General features: G+C 37.3%; 1 pseudogene; it reads right to left on the reverse strand.

Moving 5' to 3' along the window:
• Positions 1-24,434: 24,434 nt before the first annotated feature.
• Positions 24,435-25,503, reverse strand: LOC119515543 (annotated as a pseudogene).
• Between the last annotated feature and the right edge of the window lie 260 nt (positions 25,504-25,763).

Consider the following 25,763-nt stretch of genomic DNA (forward strand, 5'->3'; position numbering starts at 1 on the left):
AAACTTATAAAGTGGTCTAATGTGCATAATATTAAGTAAAAAAAGAAAAAAAAATCTTTGAGACCCTAAAATAATATTAGTTTTTATGTCAATTTTTCTTTAACATCAACCTCTTTTTTGACTCTTTTATTGAAAATTCTACAGACAGTAGCTTATTTTTCCACCAACTAAGCACCTGCGACTTTTGGCTGATGGATATAAGACCAGTAAAATTGCCCATAAAATGTAACTTTATATCATAACTTACACAGGGTTTATAGAATATATTCTAACATTAACTTTTTTTCCAAAAGCAAACACCTCAGCATTTGTATGTGTATATTCATTTATTTTAATGGACAACAAAAATTAACCACCTGATTTTTGAACAATGCTATCACTTGCTCTCTAATCATATTTCTGTAGTGTTTTGTACATACCATTTGATAAATCTAAACAGAGGAAACACTGATCTCACTTAGAATAAAATTTTTTGAGTCTAACAAGAAGGAAATAGATTAGTGTTTTATTAGAACATGTTTTATCACCTTCATTTTCAAGTGCTATGATAAAATCAAGTCCTTAAATCTCCTTATAGCCTGAGATAATATGGTCAGCAAGCATAGCTAGTGTTATCTTAATACCAGCTCCCTGTGTGTTCCCACTCAGGGTCTTTGCCTGGAGTAGTTTTCCTTCAGATATCCATTTGACTTGCTCCTTTGCCTCTAAGTTTTTGCTCAAATATTCCCTTCTCAGATATTCACGATCATCCTATTTTATATTTCACTCTTGCCATCCAGCACATCCCAACTCTTTCATTCTCATTTTTTTCCTATAGCACCTACCACTTTTGAAAAATGCTATATAATTCAATTATTTATTATGGCTATTGGATTATAATAGCAAATTATAAAATATATGAGGGGAAGGATTTTGTCTTTTTTTCATTGCTATATACCCTGTGCTTATAACAGTACTGGGTACCTAATAGGAATACAATAAATATTGTTGTATAAATGGATAAATAAATGAAGATTAAATTCTCCACGTTTGTTGTATTCATTAGTTCCCTAAAGGTTTTTTAAAAGGAATTTTATTTAGCATTTCATAAGAATAACAGTCTTGTTGTAACCACTACTTTCACTGATGACAATGCACATTGAAATAATTCAGAGAAATACCCCAAAGAGTGTTCAGTGACAGAACAAGGCAAATTTTCTGAGGATCATAGAGTTCTTCTCAACCAAAAAAGAAAAATCAATAAATGTAGTCTTATTCTGCCAAACATGAGAATCAACGAGTTTTAAGTAATCAGCTCATCCAACATAAGGAACTGATATAGATACTTAAAAAATGACTTGATAGAAATATGGCTTGTTATTTATCTATCAGTGTCATTCAGTGGGGTGTCTCTACCCCTGCAGTTTCTAAGTCCACACTGAAATGTGTTTTGGGCAGTGGTCTGCTTCCAACGCAGTGGAAACTGGGAGAAAGCATAGCAGCTTCCAACAATGGACTTGTAGTTTGTCAGAGACTTAGAGGAGAAAAATAGTGTGTGTACCCAATAAAGGAAGGGAATGGAGATGATGCTTGCTCTTCTCCTTCCCTTTCCCACCCCTGTGCCTCTTTTGTCCTTTGGCAAGCTCTGCTTATTTCTAAGGTTTCACCTGATAGCTTTGTCTGAAAAGAAAAATGTAATATCGTCTTTGTGGTTTTAATGAGTCTTTTTTTTTCCTTGCTAAAGATGGATATTTATTGAGGAAGAAAAGGCTGAAATAAATATTAAGAAAAAATGTTACTAATGGTAAGAGAAATTAAGCAATGGAAAAGATGGCTAATGGAGTGGGGAGTAGAGACTTGACTTTTGGAGCTATCCAACCTGCTACCACTGAGCCATTGTATTACCTAAGTCAGTCTCCTCATCTTAGATTTTCAAATTAGTGTCTGGAATAAGTTCAGAAGGAAGAAATTCATTGAAATCCTATCACTAGTATTTGCCAAAATGTTGCATATGTTGCAAAAATCACCTCCAACAATTCCTCTACCAAAATAAAGTTGTGTCATATCAAGTGGTGCTTGGTCATGTCCACTGAACATTCTTTAATATTAGACAAAATTTCAGTACCTGAAGATACTATAAAAGAGGAGCAGGGACTGGTTTTCATCCAATATAGGAATACTGGAATGCAGGGTATTCAAAATTCAAGGTCTTCTGTTTAATTTTGGGGGGTTAGTCTTCTGGAATAATATTCATACTTTACCTTCCTAGAGTTTTGGGCTATTCACATATTTATGCAATTTCTCTCCTTTCTACTAGTGTCTCCTCCACCTATTTTCAACTCCACCATCTCCCACACAACAAGACATTTGTACTAAATCAATGGATCTAATTTGATTTGCCCTTAGTTTTAAGTGTAGTTTTTTATTTTCTAATAATTACAAAATAGGAAGTTTTACACACCACATTTGAGTCCAGTATAAGTCATACCACTATAACAACTCTTAAGGTTGGAGTATACAGAATAAGTCTCATAAGAAACTAGAAAGAAATGGGTAGGTGACCCTGAGAATTCAAGTTCAACATGTCTATTAATGGCCTAATTTGCATAAGATCTGTCTGAGGCATATATTATCGCATTATCTTTACTACATTAATAAACTTTTTGCTTTTAATTCTTTTTTATAGCTTATGAAATGGATTTCAAGAAACTAAGTAATTGTCCATGTTCACACAACTAATGGATGTCAGAGACGGAATCCAAGGTCACTGTTCGTTCATAAAAGGGAGCTCCTATGCGACACAGTTGTCAGTGAAGCGGGGACATGTTAGCCTTGGTGGGCTGTGGTGAGAGAAAAGACTTCCTGTTCATTTTTAGAACTCCAGATTTCACCCCTTTCTTTGACAGGGAGAACTATAGCTGTCTGTCAAATGCTACCAGCCCAAATGCTACATCTTCCTTTCTTCCTGTTTTCACATTTCTATTGTGTTGCTTTTATTCTGCTTTTAATGAAAGTTAATTTCAATTGCTTTCTCTCTCACAACATGGTGGGTGCATAGAGGAAAGGATCTTCTCTTACTTATTTCTCATTCCTTTCAGTGCAAAGTCTGGTTGTTTACACAGAGTTGGTGCTCAATAAATGTTAAAAATGAAATAGTAGCTCTGCATGAGAATGAAGAACCAGTGATACAGAATCTCTTAAGTCCTGTGACATCTGTATTAGCATGAAAGATAAAAGAAACCATTCTCCTGGCATTACATTTTCTTTGGATCCAGCCAAACATAGAAAGCTGTTAAGTGAATATTTTTGAACCTCAAAAACAATTTTGGTTGAAGTCTGGGTGGGGGAGGAGGGAGATGGCAGCTCTTATTTCTCCACACCAGTCCACCCATTGCATATTAGAACATGTAATTCCAACAGTGCTGACTGTCTTAAAATTTGTGAACAGAGTGTCCTCTGGGCACTGTTTGGTACACACATTGCCTCTTTGAGAAGCTTACTTGTAGCTTATAATTAAATTAAAGAACTAGCAGCTGCTGGAAAAAAGTATAGCCTGGAGGCCATGTTTATGAGTTTCTCCGGTAAGAGGTAGTCATGTCAGAACTACTATTGTTATGAGTCTGAATGTTTCCAATAAAGCCTTTGCACGAATCATTTGCTTAGCACTAGTCATTCAGTCATACTACTTGATTTCAGCCCACTGTTTCCTCTTTGAACTGGCAAAAACAACTCTTCAAAGGAAAACATTTCATAAGAAAACTCATAGCCTCCTGCTTTATAAACTGTAGACCTGGATTCAATGACCACTTCATGGGGCTGTGGCCTCAGATTCCAATGGTCTCAGAAGACCACAACAAACAGCTGAGCCCATGGAGGCAGAAACTGTGTCTCTCCCCCTCCCTCTTTTTCTGGTCTCCTTAAGGTAGAAAATTTCAATACATGATAAGTATAGACCCAGCTGTCCTGCTTTTCCCAGAACTCTTCTAGATTTAGCATGGGAGGTGTCATGGCCAAACTTGGACAGTTTGTCACTCCAGCATTAGGTGCTCTATCAATGCTGTTAACAAACAGACCAACATTCTGTGATCAGTTTATAATCTAGAATGCTTTGGACCACTATTTCCAAAACACACATCAGGAGTTAAGTCCCAGTACCTCTTTTTTTTTTTTTTTTAAGTAGTTATAGAATTTCCAAAGGATATTCAAAATATCCTTTACTCCAGAGCTTCCAAACTGGGATGCCGAGGGGTGAGTGGTGGCACACTGGTTTGCTACTGATGGGTTGGGTTCCAGGTGTGCTGAGATATCAATTTCCTTAGCCTTGGGGTTGGGTGGTCAGCTCTCACTCATTTGCTTCTGCCTGTGAGGTATATTATGTTTTTAGCCCAGTGAGCATCACAAAATAATATTATTTTCTATGTGTGCTGTAATGTGAAAAATGTTGGGAAGCACTGCTCAAATTTAACCCACTAATTTTATGGATAAGGAAACAAAGGCCTAACTTAGATCATTTCTATCAGATACAGATTTGTGTCAAGCTGAAGCAAAATTGCTTTCAATTTGTCTTGTGTTCAGCTTTCTTCAAGGTGACAGATCAGTGCCTGCCAAAGTTCATGAATTACATAGTGAGTGGTAAATAACAGAACTCAGGAAACCAAATTGACTGTGCTACAGTTTATTCATTTGCATTAAAGGCGCATGGCTAGTTAACTGAGGAAAAAAATAGTAATCTATCTAAATAATACCAATAGAGACTCTTATGTTGTCTCACCTATCTATGTTTTCAATAAGCATATGCCATTTAAGACTGAATTATCTCTAAGTTTGAGTTACCTATCTGATGTCTCATCTCCAAACTTGACTTTGTACATATGCAAAGTTCTAATTTCAAAAAAACAGGATATTCAGGAATGTAAGAAAGTTAAGTAAAAGACATGTACTTAAAATCCAAATTTCCAAGCAAAACATATATGTACATCATTAATTGATTATCCCACAAAGATTAGTTCAAGTTCAAAGTGGAGAAAGGATGCTAAGATAAAGTCAACATGCAAATAAAAATCCATAGCTGAAAACTAAGTCTTCTATAATCTTGAGGGTATTAGGATTCCAAATTACTGGTTCCCTTGCTGTTCCACATAGGCAGTGAGTTGAGAAGAGACAGATCATGTGTATGAATTTGGGCCTTTACAGATCATAAGTTTGCCTTGTGCCAAACTCAAAGCCTGCCCAACTTCTGGGTCTTCAATTGCTTAATACATTAGTGGCTTCACTCCAGTTCCCAGTGGTTAGAGTTCCACATCACACAGTCCCTGTCCCATCTGGTGCTAATTGGCACCCTTGTTGGTAGTTTCCAAAAGCAGAACAGGAAAAATAAAAGGGACTGTCTTTCTATCCTTAGAAGCTAGAAACTTAGTACAGGCAGTCCTCATCTTAAAATGAGCTGTGCACTAAATTGTTGTATGTAAATTAGTTGTTTAGTACCCAGGACAAAATTTCCCCATGAAATAAAGTCATGTCTGATAGTTCAACAGGTCAGCTCAGTTCACAAAAGTCTATTAGAGCCATAAAGTCCCCAATATGCAGTATCCATCTTAGTAGCATGAACTATCAGGAACAAACCAAGAAGTAGGAAAGAGTATTGAAACCAAAACTACAGTGACAGAGGAATAGGCTATGCTTTCACCAATTGGCGACCTTGAAAAATTCCTGGAACTTTCTAGCCCTAAGTTTCTTAAACGCTGTGGAGGGGGTCTGATAATAAAACCTGCTTTCCATCTCTCACTGAGTTGTTGTTCCAAAGATCAAATGAGATAATGTATATGAAGCAGTTTGAAAACTACTTTCACCTTCCCCTAAAATAGTAGAATGATAGGTTTCTCCTCCGCTGCCTTCCTAAACCTTGTCAGCAGTGGGTTCAGAGATGGCTCCGTATCCAAGTTCCTCTTTGTGGTTCCCTTTTGGAGAGAGGGTTGGGAAATACGGGAGGGGGGGGGCAATGAAGCAGTTGGAACAGAGGCAACTGAGGGACAGAACTAAGGGTCAGGCTCTTTAGGATGGGGACCTTTTATCCCATACAAATCCCCAAAGAGTATTTCCTGGTACAGCCTGCTCTCTGTCTCTGTATTTTCTTCTTAGGACCCTAGGGATTGGCCTGTTGGTTTCATTTTTGACACCTGCTGCTTCTGAACTGCATGTCTTCCTCCCCAGTTTTACTGAGGACTCAACATCCTTCTTGAGGTTTCATAATGAATTTGGCTACTTGAATATAAGAAAAGGGACACAGAAAGTCAAAAGGCTAACTCCTCTAGCCTTTGTAACAATATATTTTTGTTTACTGAGATGTAGATGAAAACTAGGACCACTTATTTTGCTAACTGTAAATTTTTGTCCTCTAAAGACAAGTAGATTTTATCTAAATTAAAAGGAGGACCAGATTCAGGGAATTTCATCTCAGAACCTGGTGCTGCAGGGACTGGGGACAAAACCACTGAGGTGTCATGAAGCTGGAGAACCTGGGAGACAATGTAGACTGCCTAGGGGAAGGAAGAAGAAGAGGTGGTGTGGGGTATGGTTACCCTTCTCTGCTCTCCTAAACTTCTTTTCCTTCCTGCAAGGAAGGAGACAGTGTCAATTACATTGGTGGTGGCATTTACTACGATTATAGCACTTCACTGAATTTACAACCACTTTCTGTTCTTTCTTCATTCCAGAGATCCACCTTCTGAGCATTCTTTTATCTTTTCCTGCTATTACCTCCCAACACCTTGTACCCTTTTCCATGATAATGCCAAATAATCTGAGTCCCATTCTCTTTCTCCAGCTATATTTCCTTCAGCTACCAATAAATTTTCCCTATTCTTTCTTTACTACTTCTTCTTCAGACCTCTCCATTGGCCTTCTGCCTCTTCAATTTACTTTAATACATATTCACTAATCTATTAGAAATATGATGATGGCTAAAGAACAGTTCCTGTTATTAGGGAGCTGACACATTTGTGGGTACAGTAAACATAATACACAGCAGAGAAAGCATAAGTCAAATGCTAGGGACACAGAGAAAAGGAAGATTAATTCCAAAGGATGGGTGGATTTGCAGATGGGGTTTGGGAAATCGAGGAAGTCATCATGGAGGCAGTAACATCTAAGCTGGGCCTCAAAGGGTATATGAGAGTTCAGTGGAAAGAACTGTTAAGTAAAAGGAAGACACCCTTAAGGACATTTCTAGTTTGGTAATTGCATGTGATAAAGGCTTACAGATTTAGTAAGCCACTAGAAGTTCCTAGGAATCTGTCCATTGTTTTCTTCTAGGACAAGTTTCCATTTGGGGTGATGGAAAAATTTTGGTAATGGATGATGGTTATGGTAGCACAACGTTTTGGATGTAATTGACACTACTGAGTTATATACTTGGAAGTGGTTAAATTGGGAAATTTTATGTTTTTAATATGTTACAATAAAAATTCAAGAGAGAGAGAGAGAGAGAAAGAGAGAGATTGAGGACAAGAACTTTTTATCTTTCCTCATGGAGACTTCATGCTTCAAATAAAAAGCTCAGATGACATAGCAGATAGGTTTGGGGTAGCAGATAGCTGGGTCAAGTAAAAAAAAAAAAAAAAAAAGCCAAAAAACTGCTCGTATCTTTCTTCCTTCAGTAAACAGACCCAGGCTCCTAGAAGAAACCCACTAAACTGGAACTCATGAGGAAAAATTGCAAATCAAGAGTGTACCTCTGCAACTCATGGCTCACAAAACAGCCCTGCAGGATACTGGCTCATGCTAATAAATCCATGCTAAAAACCCCTAGTGGAAAGGTTGTAATCATGTGGTTCTATTTAATGAAAGTATAAACAGAGGCCATCCCATTCTAATTTAGAAGAGGAGAAAAGTTAAAATTTTGGTTCTCAGGGCAGTGACTCAGACTTCTGAGCCATTAACTCACAGGAGTGCCTGTGTTGACGTGTACAAATCAGGCTGTCTGTTTTGACTTGACTGGTCAACGAAACAGGCAAGTTGGTTAAAAAAAGAAAACAATAGCCAGGACAGTCAAGAAACAGTCAAGGTGATTGTTTGACAGATGATTATTATTTTGGTCTTGGTCTGTCACTTACGTCAAGTAAATCACACCAGTTGAAATAGATTGGACTTCACGTTCAATATAGCCTTCGTGGAGTTCTACCCATTCATCTCATTCACGTGGAGTCTCCAAACTTCTCATCTGGCTCTTTCTCTATTTTCTTACTCTCCTAGTTTTATTTCTCATTTTTTTTTTTCTTGATTTTGCTTGCTTTCCTTTCATCTTCATTTCCAGCCATGTTTCCTTCATTAATCCCTAAGAGAAAACACAAAAATTGTACAAACTGTATCTCTTCTGAATCTAATTCTAATACTGCTTTCATTTTTTAAGGAGTTCTTTTAGAAATCAATCCAGGAATTCACATTTCCAAACTGACAGAAGTATATATAAACACACTCACGTTCAAAGAGAGGGCATTTTGACAGTTCTTAAATCCTTACTTTGGTTTTTATATGTATAGAATGACTCTAGGTAAGTTATTTGCTGATACTTTCTAGGAATCAAAAGTTCAGGCTAATTATTTCTCTTTTGGTCTCCATGGATCCTTATAATATTATGCAAAGAGTCTTGGAATGGAACTCAGATTTCTTTCTTAGTGCCAGTTCTGCCATCAGCCAGGGTCTCACTCTCTTTGAACATCAGGGGTTGTAACATTTCCATCATTGACATATCCTAGGATTGTGACTCTCTAAGACAGCTATAGAATGGATCATCAGCATGGGAAAGTTAGACACTATTTCTTTACACAAGCTTAATATCATTTTTGGCTTTATTATAAGCCTAATCTTGGACATTACAGCTAAAGGATTTTTCCCCTTTGTTTCAGCTTACTGTATAGCTTAATTTTCTTAAGACCTCTCCTTCCCACAGTAGTCATGATGTTATGCTAAAATCAGAGACTCAGATGTCACTATCTCATGTCCTATACTGCTGACATAAGTCCTTTAGACCCCTGGGGGGTCTTGCCTTGTAGGAGGAGTCCCATATGGCTACAATAAGTCACTCTCATGGCGTAGGTCACAATAATCCTTGAATTAAGATTGTTGCTGCTCCACTGGCCATGAAAGGTATATTTCTGCTCTGCCAGGCTTGATATTTCCATTTGTCATTCTGCTGCTTCAGCAGTCTCCTACTAGTGGCTGAACGCTGAGCAGGGTATAAAAGCCTGCTCTAGAGGCTGCCTTCATTCCCCCGCTGGGTTTCTGGTCTGTGTTACTGTTGCATGAGGCACAACCTTTCCTCCTAAGAGGCCACCCTCAGACAATTGACCAGGCATGGTGGACACAGTGTCAGGTCTGCCAGATCCACTCTGTGATGACCTGTGGAAAAGTGGCGGGAAGAGTTTCTTTCTGTGTTAATGTCTCCTGGGGGGGTTCACAGAGCAGAGTTGTTTATGCTGCAAAGTAAAACAACTATTTCAGCATTTACTTGGAACTCCCTGCTTTCCATAATAACCAGACTAAATCCAATTGGGATTAGACTGGGAGATAAATCTCAGATTTGCTGTGTTTAGAATCATCCTTCTCATCCAATGACTGAGTCTCTTTTACTGAGTTAACCTCATCATACCCTAATCCTTCCTCTCTCAAGACCAGTTTTCTCCCAGAAGACTTCTAAGTCTTCAGTTGCAAATAGGTTTCTGGGGGCTGTCACTGCCCTTTTGCTAGATATCCCCACACACATTGGAATCTCTTTTAGTCTCAAGCTGGGGCCTTTATTACAGTAGGTCCATAAAATATTCAGACTCCTGACTGCATTCTCTGTTCTGTTGAGCATTTACACTCCACCAACCCACACAGTCATCCTGAGAGAGGGTCCTGATGAACTCATTAGGACATTCTATCACATGTCCTTTTTAAAGATGTGCTGTTTATATCTGGTCTCTCTTTCTGAATAGTAACCTTCTCAAAGATTGACCTTGCTTTCTTGTGTCATGTCCTCTATTGTGTCTTGCAAAGTGCTGCTCACATAGAATTTTGATTGGCACAGAGATAAACAACATTAGTGGTGTTTCTGGAAGAGTAAATTAATTTCAAATAAGGAAAAACACAATGCTGAAAAGAAAGTGGAAAGGGAAACATACCTTCTTGGTCCACAATAACTCAATAATATCCCCTACCAGATTCACAAAGAGTCATACCTGTAATATTATTTAAAGTTCAAGAAAAGCAGGGTTTTTGTCTTCAGACTTGAATGACTGAGCTATACTTTAATGATTTAAAATATAGAATAGCATCAGCAAAGAGTCCTAGGAAAGAGAACATGGGACACTGGGAGCAGTGTAATTGCACAGACTCTTTAGGGACTGGAATATTTGGGTTAATATTATGGTTAATTGCAGGTTACCTGGAAAATCATTTATTTCAACTCTTTTTGAATAGTCTTTATAAAATGCTCTTAGCAAAACCAATGTAGTAAATACAGTTTATCTTTCTTTGATGTCTGGGGATGTTTAGGATCTTTAGGTTAATATTGAAAACAAGAATTTTCATTCACAGTGTGAGGGGGCAAGATGGTGCAGGAAACTGACTCTTGTCTGAACTAGCCACTATTTATATCCCCTAGATATTGTTTTAGATAAATCTTTGATCTCAGGTTGATTTTTTATGATTCTCTCTGTCCCTCACTATCCCACTTTTAAAATTAAGTTTATAATATTTTTGTGATTAAAAAGTATACATATGGGAAATTTGAAAGCTATAGGAAAAATCACCCAAAATTATTCCTTCCGCTGTGACATTACCCCTTTTAACATAATGGACTTTTTGGCTTATTTTGTTTTTTGTATCCAATTATTTTTTCCTATACATTAAAATTTTAAACTAATTTTAGCACCAACATATAAACAAAAACATTGAATTTTCACAGAAGTGTCTAAAATGTATAGCAAAAAAAAAAAAAAAAAAGGCTTTTCACTGCATACATCTTCAGCCCCTCCTCCCCCAAATAGTATTTTTCTCCATGGTTTCTGTTTCTTTCCATTTTTCCTGTAGTTAAGATACTAACTTCACAGCATTTATGTAGACTTTCAGCTAAACATGACAGATTGAGTACCATTTGTTTAGCTCGAATCTTTCGAGAAGCTCCTTGAAAATGACTATAAATGAATTTAAAACGGATATCATAAGCTCACAGAGTCAAAGAAAATGTGAGAGGAGATGGCAGCAACAGATTTTAGAAGGTGGCATTAATGGTTTAAATTTGATGTTATAATAAATGTTGATATCTCAATTAGTTTCAGTCTCTTTTTAGACCTATCCTTCATTCTATAGGTAGATTTTAAAGCCATGTGTGTGTGTGTGTGTAATAATATGCAATTATATATGTGTGTGATTTTATATTTATATAAAATTAATCATGAGCATTTACTGAGCACTCAATGCTTAGAACTATAAAAAATGTAATGGTTGTCAAGAAATATGGAGGGTCTGAATTTTAGTCTATTTGCAATCTAACAAGTTAGTCTGCCTTAGTTTTCTGGATTCTGACAGAAGATACAAAGTAACAAAGAACTCATTACTCATGGCCAAGCATGAAGCAGAGCTTCATATTCTTGTGATTCCCATTGCCCTCAAGTCCATGGGGTGACACAGACCACTCCAAGTAGATGCTATGCCCTTAGAAGGTTTGCATCACAGTTGAAGAACACAGCTTAGGAAACCCCAATCTTTTACAATTGGTTGCTAGTAAATTTTCCCAACCTTTGCCCTGGAAAGAGACATTACTTCTATTATCTTGGACAGTAAACAAGCCTGCCTCTGCTTCAGGAGACGACACTTGCTCCACCTTCCCAAGTTGGTCACCACACCAATTTTCTCAAAAAGATAGTCCCAAACAAAAGGTTATCAGTGCCTCTGCTCACAAGACATGCAGAAACCTGGGACTACCATGTAAAATTATCTCCTAATGATGATACAATTCAACAATAAGTAAAAACAAACATGAGTCCTAATTTTAAGGAGTTTAAGCTTGCAGATTGATCATGTACTGTGCAAAAAGCAATTCATGTTTCTGGTTCAAGGTGAGAGACTGGTGTTTCCCTTTTTTTCTTCCCAAGGTCCCAATGAAAAAAAATGACAAACATATATATGTGTATTTCTGTACGTATAATTTTATATATGTATATATAATATGTATATTATATATAATATATACATGTATGTGTATATATACATAGATACACACATACAGTCTAATATCATGCACAAAAATTAATCTGAGCTGGATTGTAAACCTAAATGTGAAGGTAAAACAATAAAGCTTTTGGAAGAAAATATAGTATATCTTTGTGAACCTGAGAATAGGGAAAGATTTCTTAAACAGGACACAAAAAGCATTAATCATAAAAGAAGAGACTAATAACTTGAATTTCTTAAAATTAAAAACTTCTGTTCATACCAAACACCATTAAGAGAGTGAAATGACTGGTCACAGAGTAGAAAAGGATATTCACAATATGTCTATCTGAAAAATACTTGTGACCAGAATATATACAACCTCATACAAATTAATGAGAAAAAGACATATAATCCAATTTATAAATAGACAAAACACTTGAGCAGTCATTCTAGAAAAGAGAATATTGAAAGAACCAAAAGCATATAAAAAACTGCTCAACATCATTAGTCATCAGAAAAATGCAAGTTAAAATCTTATTGAAATACCACTACACACCCACCAGAATGGCCGAAATTAAAAAGAATGGCAATAACACATGTTGGTGAGGCTGTGGAACTATTGGAATTCTCATACATTGCTGTTGGGATTGTACATTGGTACAACCACTTTCAGAAATTGGTAGTTTCTTATGAAGTTAAACATAGTGACCCAGCAATTACATTTCTCAGTATATACCTAAGGGAAACTATTTAAGTTCACCAAATGACATGTACAAGAATTGCCATATTTGAATTTTTCATAATTGCCCCCAAATGGAAACAACCCACATGTCTTTCAATCGGAGAGCTGGTAAGTAAATTATGGAATATGGAATATTCCATAGAACTTAAAAAAGAATCAGCTGCTGATACTACAAATCATGTGGATGAATCTCATAGATGTTATACTGAATGAAAGAAGCTAGAGAAATAAAAGAATACATACTATATGATTTCACTTATAGAAAGTTCAAGAATAGCCAAGACTGATGATAACACCTTGAGGTACGAGGATATTGATTTCTGAGATGCTAAAAGCATCCTAATCCTGATCTGAGTGATGGTGTGTGAATACTGTGCATATATGTGTATATATTTAAAATTACTGTATGGTTAAACACCATATAAAACAAAACAAAAACAAGAAATCAATTCAAGTGGTACAAAACCTAATAGATGGTTCCTAAAGAATGAATGTAGAAAATGGGGGGAGGGGAGAGAAATTTATTTTTAAAATGTCAAAAGAGACTTCCTCAGAATATTCAGATTGAAGAGGCTCACTCATTGACTGTTAAACAAGATAAATTTAAAAGGAACAAAAAAAATGTTCTGATAAAATTATAGTACAGCAAGGGTAAAGAAATGTTCATAAAAGCTCCTTGAAAGGAAAAAATATGTCATATATAAAAGAATAAGGCTCAGATTAAGAGCAGACTTCTTAAAAGCAACTAGATATTAAAATAAAATGAAGCAATGTTCCCTCAAAGTTCTGTGACAACATATCAATAAAATGTGACAACAAAATAAAGATATTTTCTGACAGGCAAGGGTAGGTAATGTTTACCATTTTTAAATTACAATTTTATTGAGATATATTTACATACCATACAGTCATCCAAAGTGTACAATCAATTGTTCACAGTATCATCATATAAGTGTGCATTCATCACTACAATTTTTTAAACATTTTCAAAAAATGTTACCCCAAGAAATGAAAATGAAAATGAAGATAAGAATAAAAATAAAAATAAAAGTACAAAAGAACACCCAAAACATCTCATACTCCTTTCCCCCCCTATTATTCATTTACTTTTGGTCCCCCTTTTTCCTACTCATCTGTCTGTACACTGGAAAAAGGGAGTGTGAGCCACAATGTTTTCACAAGCACAAAGTCACATGGTATAAGCTATATAGTTATACAATCATCATCAAGAATCAAGGATACTGGATTGCAGTTCAACAGTTTCAGGTATTTCCTTGTAGCTATTCTAATACACTAATAACTAAAAAGGGATATCTAAAATGCATAAGAACAACCTCCAGAATGACCTCTCGACTCTATTTGAAAACTCTCAGCCACTGAAACTTCATGTTGTTTCATTTCTCTTCCCCTCTTCGGTTAAGAAGGCTTTCTCAATCCCATGATGCCAGGTCCAAGCTGATCCTTGGGAGTCATGTCCTATGTTGCCAGGGAAGATGTATACCCTGGGAGTCATGTGCCACGTAGCAGGGAGGGCAGTGAGTTTACCTGCAGGGTTGGCTTAGAGAGGCCACATCTGAGCAACGAAAGAGGTTCTCTGAGGCTGACATTTAGGCACAATTATAAGTGGGCTTAGCCTCTCCTTTGCAGTAGCAAGCTTCATAAGGGCAAGGCCCAAGATAGAGGGTGTGGCCTACTACAATGATAGTCACCAGTGCTTGCAAGACTATCAGGAATTCCCCAGGTGGGGAGGATTAATATTTCCAATTTTTCCCCAGTCCCTCAAGGGAGCTTTGCAAATAAATTTTTATTTTCTGCCCAGATTACTCTAGGATGTATCGGGGCTTCAGGCTAACCAGTAGAAACCAACAAGATCTCACCCCCTATTTAAGGTTCCATGTAATTATGGTGTTTGAATAAACTGACTACACAAGTTAGATTGTATAGCATGCTACAGAAAATATAGATTTTCCACCAAATAAACATCAATTCCTTTGGTCTCATATAGAAGTAAAAATTATAAAACACAGTCAATATCATCCTTTTCGCTTTAGTCTGCTTTACCTTAGTCCTAACCAAGTCCATTTTGTTCTTATCTCTAATTAAAGTCTGATCTCTTTTGCAGTTTCTTTAACATTTTCTATACGGGATAATGCTGACATTCATAGCTGCTGAATTCTGGCCCTGAGTTTCAGGTGTCACATAGATACACAAAGTTCCAGGGACTGGCCAGGTTATACACAAACAGCTCATCATCTCAGAATTTAGAAATAACCATTACAACTCATGAATAGATGTGACTGCCATAAGAGCTTACAATCTAGGAAACTTTACCATAAGCCTTCCTCTGAAAAGCTATGCTCTCAGATTCAGTTTTCAGAGTTTGCACATTATAGTTAGTCCTTAGTGAACCATTAAATGTTTATCTTTTTGATTCTGGCTTATTTCTCTCAACATACTGTCCTCAAGGTCCATTCAGCTAGTTGCATGCCTCACAACTTCATTTCTTCTTGCTGCTGCTCAGTATTCCATTGAATGTATACGCCACAGTTCACCATTCCATTTATTGGTTGATATACCCCAAGGTCACCTCCATCTGTTGCGAATCATGAATGCTGCCACCATAAACACCAGTGTGCAATGTCCTTTCATGTCCCTACTCTCAGTTCTTCCTGGTATATACCTAATAATGGGGTTAAAAGACCATATGGCAACCCCACAGTTAGCTTTCTGTGGAACCACCACACTGCCCTCCAGATGGGCTACACCATTCTATACCTCTTTCTCAACATTTTCTTCAGCACTTGTATCCCTCTGTTTAATTTTTAAACATTTTTATTCACATACCATACAATACATTCTAAGTAAACAATCAATAATTCCCAGTATAGTCACATATTATGCATTCATCTCCACAACCTATATGAGGGCATTTCCATTTTTTCCACAAAGAAAGAGGAAAAGGAGCAAAAAAAAATAAAGAATAAAAATATAAAAGATTGAAGAACAATAAAAATAAATTAAAACACAATGAAAAGTTCAGACAATAACACCACCACCAAGAATCACATATAATTCCTTATAACCCCCTCTTATAGACATTTAGCTCTGGTATATTGCCTTTTTCACATTTAATGGAAATATCTTACAATGTTACCCTTAACTATAGACTCTAGTTTGCATTGATTGTATTTTTTTCCCTTGTACCATCCAATTTTCAACACCTTGCAATGTTGACGTTCCTTTGTTCTCCCTCATTTAAAAATATTCTTATATTTGTATATTTAATCATCATCATTGACCACTCTGTTTCACTAAGTTACACAATCCCAGTCTTTATTGTCTATCCTTTATTCTAGAGTCATACATGCCCCTAGCCTTCCTCTTTCAACTGTACTCACACTCATCTTTGTTCAGAGTACTTACAATATTGTACTACCATTACACGGTATTATGCTATCCATTCCTGGATCTATGCAATCAATCCTGTTTATGCTTATGTACTCCTTCATCATCAAATGCCCAATTTCTAACCTCTTTCTATCTCCTGATAACCTGTGTTCTCAACTTTAACTCCCAAATTTCACTCATCAATATTAGTTCATATTATTCAGTCTATAGAGTACCCATCCATTTGTTTCCAGCTAACTTCACTCAATGTAATGTCTTCTGTCTACCATTTTGACTTTTGCAATTTATATGTCATATTTTATTTTATTTTCCATGTCTTTCTCTTTTTACTCTCACTGATATCTTCATTTGTATTCTCTTCTTCAAACCTCTCTCTCCTGTCTTTTCCTATCTGCCTATAGGGTTCCCTTTACTATTTCTTGTAGAGCAGGTCTCTTGTTCACAAACTCTCTCAGTGTCTGTTTGTCCGAAAATATTTTAAACTCTCCCTCATTTTTGAAGGACAGTTTTGCTGGAAACAGAATTCCTGGTTGTCAGTTTTTCTCCTTCAGTATCTTAAATATATCATGCCACTGCCTTCTTGCATCCATGGCTTCTACTGAGAAATCTACACATAGTCTTATAAAGCTTCCTTTGTATGTGATGAATCTTTTTCTCTTGCTGCCTTCAGAATTCTCTCTTTGTCTTTGACATTTGATAATCTTATTAGTAAGTGTCTTGGAGTAGGTCTATTTGGTCTATTCTGTTTGCTGCATGCTGTACTTCTTGGATCTGCAATTTTATATATTTCATAAGAGATGGGAAATTTTCAGTGATTATTTCCTCTGTTATTCTTTCTTCCTCCTTTCCCTTCTCTTCTCCTTCTGGGACACCCAGGACACATATATTCATGTGCTTCATGTTGTCATTCAATTCTCTGAGACCCTGCTCATATTTTTCCATTCTTTTCCCTATCTGTTCTCTTTTGTGTATAGAATTTCAGATGTTCCATCCTCTATTTCCTGAACCCTTTTTTCTGCCTATTCAAATCTTCTATTGTATGTCTCTATTGTGTTTTTCATCTCTTCTGTTGTGCCTTTCATTCCCATAAGTTCTGTCAATTGTATTTTCAAACTTTCAAGTTCTTCCCTATGTTCATTCAACATCTTCATGTCCTTCATCTCTTTTGCCATGTCTTCCCTCAACTCAATGATTTGATTTTTGAATTGATTTGAAATATTTATTTGAAGATCTTTAATTAGTTGTTTCAACTCCTGTATCTCATTTGAAGTGCAAGTTTGTTCCTTTGACTGGGCCATATCTTTGTTTTTCTTAGTATGATTCATAATTTTTTGTTGTCTAGGCATCTGGTTTCCTTGATTACCCCAATCAAATTTTCCCAGACCAGTTGGAAGGGTGTAATGTGTATTGGGTTTCCCTGAGGATGAGACCCAAGAGGTTGTCAGAATTTCTTGTGAGGCCTCTAGATGCTGTGCTTTTCCTATCCTGCCCAGCAGGTGGAACTTGTCAGCCTGCAGCTCCCCACTAACATAAAGAGGAGTGTGGCCTAGCCCGGCGGCCCAGGGCTTCCCTGGAGGCCGGCGCTCACTTGTGACATGGCACGCCCCCCCCCCCCAACAGAGGTCCTGGAAAAGCACAGCAGGGAGGGGGGAACTGCTAGGAAATCCCAGGGAACCTATGCCAGCACCAAGGACTTTTGTGTCAGCAGCAGAGAACAGCCTTAAATCTCCGGGAACACCTGGGAGATTTGATTGTTAAGCCTGCCCTTCCTCCCTAACCACTCAGGCACACGCCCCTCATTGGGGGCAGACAGCACCGACAACACACCCAAATTAAGTGCACCAATTGGACCCCAAAAGAATCAGATCCCCACATACCACAAAGTTGGGAAGAACTGACTTGAGGGGAATAAGTGACTCACGGACGCCATCTGCTGGTTAGTTAGAGAAAGTGTATGTCACCAAGCTGCAATTCTAACAAATTAAAGACTCACAGATGCCATCTGCTGGTTAGTAAGAGAAAGTGGACGTCACCAAACTGTGTCTCTGAAAAATTAGATCGGTATCCGTTTTTTTGATACAACTTGAAAGAACCCTATCAAACAAAACAAATGCCAAGAGGCCAGAAACAACAGAAAATCTTAATGCATATGATAAAACCAGACGTTATGGAGAATCCAGTTCCAAACACACAAATCAAGATTTCGGAAGAAACGTTGTACCTCAAAAAATTAATTAAAGAACTACAATAAAAGAATGAAAACATGGCAAAGGATTTAAAGGACATCAAGTGGACCATGGCCCAGTATATAAGTGCCGTAAAGAAGACCCTAGAAGAGCATAAAGAAGACATTGCAAGAGTAAATAAAAAAATAGAAGATCTTATGGAAATAAAAGAAACTGTTGGCCAAATTAAAAAGACTCTGGATATTCACAATACAAGACTAGAGGAAGCTGAACAACATCTCAGTGTCCTAGAAATCCACAGAACAGAAAATGAAAGAACAAAAGAAAGAATGGAGAAAAAAATTGAAAAAATCGCAATGGATCTCAGGGATATGATAGATAAAATAAAACATCCAAACTTAAGACTCATTGGTGTCCCAGAAGGGGAAGAGAAGGTTAAAGGTCTAGAAAGAGTATTCAAAGAAATTGTTGGGGAAAACTTCCCAACCTTCTACACAATATAAACACAAAAAGCATAAATGCCCAGCGAACTCCAAATAGAATGAATACAAATAAACCCACCCCAAGACATATTCTGATCAGACTGTCAAATACTGAAGAGAAGGAGCAAGTTCTGAAAGCAACAAGAGAAAAGCAATTCACCACATACAAAGGAAACAATATAAGACTAAGTAGTGACTACTCAGCGGCCACTATGGAGGCAAGAAGGCAGTGGCATGACATATTTAAAATTCTGAGAGAGAAAAACTTCCAGCCAAGAATACTTTATCCAGCAAAACTCTCCTTCAAATTTGAGGGAGAGCTTAAATTTTTCACAGACAAACAAATGCTGAGAGAGTTTGCCAATAAAAGACCTGCCCTACTTCAGATTCTAAAGGAAGCCCTACCAACAGAGAGACAAAGAAAGGAGAAAGAGATATAGAGAATTTTAACAGACATATATAGTACCTTACATCCCAAATCACCAGGACACTCATTTTTCTCTAGTGATCACAGATCTTTCTCCAGAAGGGACCATAAGCTGGGACATAAAACAAGCCTCAAGAAATTAAAAAAAAAAATTGAATATACTCAAAGAACATTCTCCAAACACAATGGAATACAAATAGAAGTCAATAATTTTTAACTATAACTCTACTATTTACTTCCTACATGATAAAAAGTACACAAACTCTAAGGACAAATCAGTGGTTTTGAACTCAATGTAAAATATGTAATTTTAGACAACTATATAAAGGTGCGGGAATGCAGGAGTATAGGAACAGTTTATGTGCCCTATTGAAGTGAAGGTGGTATCAAAGAAAAACAAGATTGATATGGATTTAAGAGGTTAATTTTAAGCCCCACAGTAAACACAAAGTAATTATCAGAGAATATAACCATAGAGATGAAAAGTAGTTTGGGATAAGAGAAATGGGGGAAGGGGCAATGGGGAGTTAAGAAAGGAGTGTAGGGTTGCTGTTTGAGGTGAAGGGAAATTTCTAGTAATGGATGGTGGGAAAGAGCATAACATCATTCTAAATGTGATTAATCCCACTAATGGAAGGCTAGGGAGGGGGTGGAATGGGAAGATTTAGGCTGTATATATGTTTCCACAATTGGAAAAAAAAAGTCTAACTAGATGACAATTGAATGCTAAGGATGAACTTGGATGGGATTGGAGGGTGGAGGACAGGTGGCTCGAAGGGACACAGTTGAGACATAAGGAAAAGGAAATATAGAATGTAAGCATTGTATCGTTGAATCTCATACTTCTTAGCTGTGCTTAATGGAATTACATAAAAGAATGTTCTTGTCCATGGGAAGTATGTATGTGAATTATAGTGTATGTTCAAGGAAAAAAAAAAAAAAAAGAGGTGTGTGGCCTTTAATTCTCAGTAGACCCTGTCCCTGCTAGGGGCTGAGAGTGTCAGAAGCAAAGTTTCTGCTTGCTCCAGGTTTATCTGTGCTTGTAGATTGTATTCAGTAATCCAAATTTGTTATCTAAAACCACAGTTGGAGCTTGGTTGAGTTACCTTCCCTTCCTTCTCATAGACTGCTTCTTTTACCCACAGGAAGATGTTTCAGCTCAGCATCCCGTGCTGGTAGGGGAGGCGTGCCAGCTCCGCAGTTTGGGGAGCTTTACTTACAGTTCTTATGCTGGTATGTCAGTTGTTTCACCCATTCCAGACTGGTGTATGATATGTGACCCATCACAGATGTCCCCCAACAGTTGTTCCAGACTATTTACTAGTTGTTCCTGGCTACACACTGGTTTTCCAGAGGACTAACTAAGTTGCATACCTCTATATGCTGCCATCTTGTTGTGGAAGTTCGGGAATGTTTATCTTTTAATCATCCTTACTTAGGATGTTAGCTGAAGATATAGTCAAGCAACAAGAGGAAAGACACAAGAAATAGAATACATGGGATTCAGAGAATGGTGGATCCAACAGGACAGCAGAGAAGGGGAGTCCCACAATGATCACTATAAAGCAAGCCTAAAGAGAGAACATTCTGATTTGGTGTAGAAGTACAAAAAATCCATGAAGGAGGTTTCTTGGGGGAAAAAATAGAATTCCATGCAATAGAAGCTGTCATCAAGAAGATAAAAACAAGGACATTTAGAAATTCTAAGAAAAATAAAATCTGTACTAGAAAGTCAAAATCTAAACAATACACATAACATACATCTTAAAAGCCCAATTAATAAAATGAAATAAAACAAATTCCATTTAACCTTGATGCCTGTGAACATTCTACTCTGAGTGTTGTAGGGGGTCTACTCTGAATAACAATGGATCAAGAGTAAAAGAAATATTATTCTAGCTAAAGGCTGTTCACCTGTTGATGAGCAATTTTCACAAGTTCAACTTTTAATATGTACAAAGCAGTAAAGTTCTAGTTATTGTAAAAGGAAAGAATACGAATGTTCAGAATCTTGACAATGCAAGAGTCAAAATATACTGACAGAAAAAAGTGAAGGAAGGAGAGGCAAGAGGAAAAGGGGAAGGTTGACTAAAATTCTTCAGAGAGGAAAACTGAATTATTAATTAAAATTGATGGGAAAATAGGTATATCATTTAAAGTCACAAAGGCAAACAGTAAAATATTTAAAATAATATTGCTTTCCAACCTTGAAAAGAATGAGTACTAAGGATGGAGAAGTATAAATGAACTAAATCCGCATCTTTCATAGCACGGATTCAAGAGATACTATATAAAGCAGATTTTGTAAAGAAATTGAAGCTAAGTATATTGTTTAGAGTTAGGAAAGCAGTCACCAGAAGAACAAACGAAGATAGGGATAAACAGATTTGCCTCTAGGAGTGGGAAATGGTTGGTGAAAGGAACTGTTGCTTTTTTTCATTGTAAGCTCTTCTGCACTACTTGAATTGTGCCCCTATATATATGTTGTTAAAACATTAAAACAAAAATGAAATGAAATGGCCATTTGCTATGGGTGTTCCCCCTTTCTCCCAAGCATTCTTTTTCTGCCCCCTTCTAGTAATAGTAACCAGATTTGGTGTTAATGCCTCACACACAGTTCCTGTCTGTAGAGGAAGATGGTCCCACCCTCACATCCCATCTTGTCCACCCAAGAGGACCACACACATGCCCCAAACGAGACCCATGAGATGTGAGACAGAGATTTGCTTGGGGTATCTGGAAAAGAAGCCTCCTCTCTCCTCCTTGGGAGCCACCTGGAGAGGAGCTGTCTTAAGGCTGGATGTCAACAAGGATGCTTGCAGTCCCAGAGGCTGATGACAGTCACATTGTGACCTTACAGCCTCAAGATGAAGGTGACATGCAGGAATCAGGGAGGAGAGATGGAAAAAATGTTTCTTCAGGGTCTTTAAAGAGTCATTGTTTAAAGCCTCCCTTACTGGCCCTACCACTGGAATATTTAAGTTACATGGGCCATTAAATTTTACTTCTTTTAAAGCCAGTTTAAGTCAGGTTTTCTGTTACTGACAACCAAAACATTTCTAAAAGACAAATATAAGAAATAAAAAGGAACACTGAGAACATTTATAAAACAAAGGAAGAGAAGAGAATTTCATAGGTTACAAAATAGTTATTCACAGATATTGCTTTCATCTTCACAACAGCCTTCTGAGGCAGGTATTGTTATCCCTGTGTTACAAAATAAGAAAACTGAACAGAATGCTGAGGCAACCTGCTCAAGTTTCTTTGGTTATAAATGACTAGTTCTTTAGGCTGTAATTCCTATGTTCTTCCACAATTCTTTACTGTAGGTGTATACCAAAGAACCAATGAAATAGACTAGAGAGCCCAGAAGTAGATCCATGAATACGTGGAACTTTATGAGGGTATGTGTTCTAGTTTGCTAATGCTGCTGGAATGCAAAACACCAGAGATGGATTGGCTTTTATAAAAGGGGGTTTATTGGTTACATAGTTACAGTCTTAAAGCCATAAAGTGTCCAGGTAACACATCAACAATCAGGTACCTTCACTGGAGGATGGCCAATGGTATCCAGAAAACCTCTGTTATCTGGGAAGGCACATGGCTGGCGTCTGCTCCAAACTTCTGGTTTCAAAATTGCTTTCTCCCAGGGCATTCCTCTCTAGGCTGCAGTTCCTCAAAAATGTCACTCTTAGTTGCTCTTGGAGTGTTTGTCCTCTCTTAGCTTCTCTGGAGCAAAAGTCTGCTTTCAACAACCGTCCTCAAACTGTCTCTCATCTGCAGCTCCTGTGCATTCTTCAAAGAGTCCCTCTTGGCTGTGGCAGCTTGCTCCTTCTGTCTGATCTTATACAGTGCTCCAGTAATTTAATTCAGACCCACCCAATGGCCGGGCCAACACCTCCATGGAAATTATCCAATCAGAGTCATCACCCACGGTTGGGTGGGGTCCATCTCCATGGAAACACTCAAAGAATTTCAATCTAATTAACACTGATAGTTCTGCCCACACAAGTTTACATCAAAGATAATGGTGTTTGGAGGACATAATACATTCAAACTGGCGTAGTATGGGGTGGCTTGGCTGATCAGTGGAGAAAGGAGGATTATTCAATAAACGGAGCTGGAAAAATTGGTTGTTGATTTGGAAAAAAATGAATTTGGACTGCACCCTTACAACATACCCAAAAATCAACTCCAGATGGATTAAGGACTTAAATGTCAAAAGCAAACTAAAATACTCACTAGAAAAATATAGGTGGGTATCTTTCCAACCTTGGGGTAGGGAAGGCTTTTTAAAAGAGGCACAAAAAATGAAAACCATATATGAAAAGATTTATGATTTTGACTTTTTTAAAATTAAGAAATTCTGTTCACCAGAAGAGTTCTTAAAGAAAAACAAAACGAAACAAAACAAAACAAAAAAACAAAGCTACAAACTGAGAAAAACTTATCTACAATATATATAACTGACTAAGATTTAATATCAAGGGTACATAAAAACTTCTATAAAAGGTTGAGCAGCTCAAAAGAAAGGAAAACAAATGAATGACCAAAATACAGGAACAGATTTCACAGAAGAAGAAACACATATAGCTAAAACCATATGGAGGGATATCCAATCTTATTATGGCAATATAGACTAGCAAATCAAGATATAGAATAGTAAATCAAGACCTTAACAGAAGTAATTTTATACTAAATTGATGGGCAAAAGTTAAGAATTCAAACTATACCAAAGATTGGAGAGTATATGAATCAACCATGTTTATTATATATTGCATGGAAGTACAAATTGAGTAACCACTTTGAAAGCTATTTGGCTTTATGTATTTTTTTTTGCAAGAATATGTTTTTTTTTTTTTGTAAAAACTGTACCAAAAAATATATCTTCACCTTAACTTAAAAATGCAGCTCTGGAAAGCAAATTTGAGTTGCTATAATTCATGACATATTTTATAAACAGCAGTGACCGCAACTAGTCAAGGACAGAATGGATTATTAGAATATAAAAATGTTCACTTCAAAAGCTTGACTTCGTCCTTTAATAATTTAAAGGTGGGTTTTTTTGCTGATTACCTTATAAAGATGGCCAGAAGTTCTTCTTCAGATTTGTGATGTTCATTAGTCACCATGTAATGTTGCACTAAAATTACATCTGCATCTTCAGAATGTACTGGGAACTTCATCATTTCCTTGTTAGAATCTGCTTTAACTTCTGAGTGCTTCCGCCTTCTTTTCCCTGCACCTGACTCTGTCTCTTCCTCCTGACCCCCATCTCCATCCCTTCCCAGTGCCACCATGCTTGTCCCTTTGTGCTGCTTCTTGCTTTTCTTCTTTGCTGAGCCTTTGGCCTCGAGGATCTCCTCTCCTTCAGCCTCGAGCTCAGCCTCCTGTCCCTTTTTGGGCTTTTTAGGCTTCTGACTTCTTTCATTTTCTTTGTTGCGGTTTGCTAAAGTTAGTTCTCTCTTTTCTTTTTTTCTATTCTTCTGCCGCGTTTCCTTCCTTCCCTCCTTTCTCTCTTACTCTTCTTCACCTTTGCCTGCTCTTGGGTAGTTTCATTGGCTTTGGAGGCCGGGGCCGTGGGGCCCAGTTCCCTACGCGATCGGCTGCTGGGGTTGAGTGGCTCTTTATCATGCTCCCTATGGACTGATTCATTGCTGGAAGCTTCAGAAAAGATATTTCACACCTGGTCCAGAATAGGTTCATTATGAACTTTTAAACTATTCTTCATCCAATTCTGAAATTTCACCTTTTTTTTCTTGGAACATTGTGGTAGTCACTAATTTGTTCTAAATTTTCCCTCACTTTGGGGCTGACGTTGAATCTTTTGATTAATTCAGTAATTTTCTGGATCCACAGCTGCTGTTTAATACCTCCTTTGTGGGTTTTACCTTTGTTACCCTCACCGCCGTATTTCTGATCTTCATTTATGCATTTCACATGGTTTTTGTAGGCATTGCCCCAGAAGTCTTCACCACAATCAATGCAAGACAGGCATTCACAATTTCCGCAAATAGCCACATGCTTTTCCACTTGTACTTTCTTCACTGATTCATCACAAGCATTGCAAGTAAAACATACCATTTTTAGCTAAATGATCTAATAGTCTCTCTTCACAATTGGTTTTGAGTCTTGTCCTCTCAGCCAGCACCTGCCAATGCTTTCAACCGGCAGCGGGGGACATGTGGAATCACCGCTGTCCACCGTGCAGCAGCCGCCACCTCTCTCCTGGCATTATCTTTTAAAGTTGAACATTCACATACCCTGTGGCACAACAATTTTCTAGGTATATACCAAAGATAACTCTTGCATTTGTGCACCAGGGAAAACATATCAAAATGTTC

The sequence above is a fragment of the Choloepus didactylus genome, chromosome 2 (assembly GCF_015220235.1).
Source record: "Choloepus didactylus isolate mChoDid1 chromosome 2, mChoDid1.pri, whole genome shotgun sequence".
Taxonomy (NCBI): domain Eukaryota; kingdom Metazoa; phylum Chordata; class Mammalia; order Pilosa; family Megalonychidae; genus Choloepus; species Choloepus didactylus.